General features: G+C 40.5%; 1 protein-coding gene across 1 annotated transcript in view; it reads right to left on the bottom strand.

The window, feature by feature from the left end:
* The window catches only part of SLC28A3 (solute carrier family 28 (concentrative nucleoside transporter), member 3), a 49101-nt gene that overhangs the window by 38966 nt on the left and 9103 nt on the right, over window positions 1-1032 (bottom strand). The window lies entirely within an intron of this gene.

The raw sequence follows: 1032 nt of genomic DNA, 5'->3' as shown, positions 1-1032 counted from the left end.
CCTATATAGGGTTTCCTAGGAGTGGCTGGTGGATTTGAAACACCAACCTTGTGGTTTAAGGGAAAGAGGTAGGGGAAATTACCAAGATGACTGTTTTCAAAGAAATTATTCTGAAATACGAAGAATAATTAAGTCTCTTTATGGGAGTCCACCTTTATTTTAAGGAACTCTGGTAGCTTAGGGTATTACCGGCTGGGCTACTAACCTCAAGGGCAGTAATTCAGATTTACTAGTCACTCCTAGGGAGAATGTTGAGACTTTCTGTGCCCATAAAGATTTGAAGCCTCAGAAACTCTATAGAGGATAGCTATGAGTCAGAATTGACTCAATGGCACACAACCACCACCATTATCACGCTTATTTTAACCAGCTAATTTTTGTATAGAGTTCTGATGCAGTGCCGTAGAATAAGTACTGGACCACAAGGCTGGTTTGAACTGCAAGGTTGACAGTTCAAACTCACCAGCTGCTCCTCAGAAACGCTATACAGGGTCACTATGAGTTAGAACCAATTTGAGGGCACTTAACAATAACAATAATTTTTGTCTATTTAAAAATATACTCACACAAGTCCCTGGTCTAGAACAGGAACTGATATACCATGGTCCACGGGTGAAATTTGACCTGCCATTTGTTTTTGTCAATAAAATTGCACCAGATCACAGACACACCCATTTGTTTATGCATTGCATTGGATCTATGGTTACTTTAATCTACAACTGCAGGCATTTTCACCAACAACTAATGACCATCTGGCCTAGTATGGTAAAAGTGTATTAGGTTCTGTTGTTTATTGTTCTGCAGGTCTATGCACTATCAAAACCTGGTGACCACAGGCCTCAGCAGTCCTGGATGATATTGGTGAATTTCATGGTAGTGTTCGTCTCATAGACAAGAGCATTCTTAAAAATGGACCCTGGAGGACACTCTTGCATTGCTGGTGGGATTGCAAAATGGTCCAACCTCTTTGGAAAACAATATGGCGTTTCCTCAGAAGGTTGAAAATAGAAATACCTTATGATCCAGCAATCC

The sequence above is a fragment of the Chrysochloris asiatica genome, unplaced genomic scaffold (assembly GCF_000296735.1).
Source record: "Chrysochloris asiatica unplaced genomic scaffold, ChrAsi1.0 scaffold00344, whole genome shotgun sequence".
Lineage (NCBI taxonomy): Eukaryota > Metazoa > Chordata > Mammalia > Afrosoricida > Chrysochloridae > Chrysochloris > Chrysochloris asiatica.
Note: the sequence above shows the minus strand (reverse complement) of the source record. Positions and strands in the feature narration are given on the sequence as shown.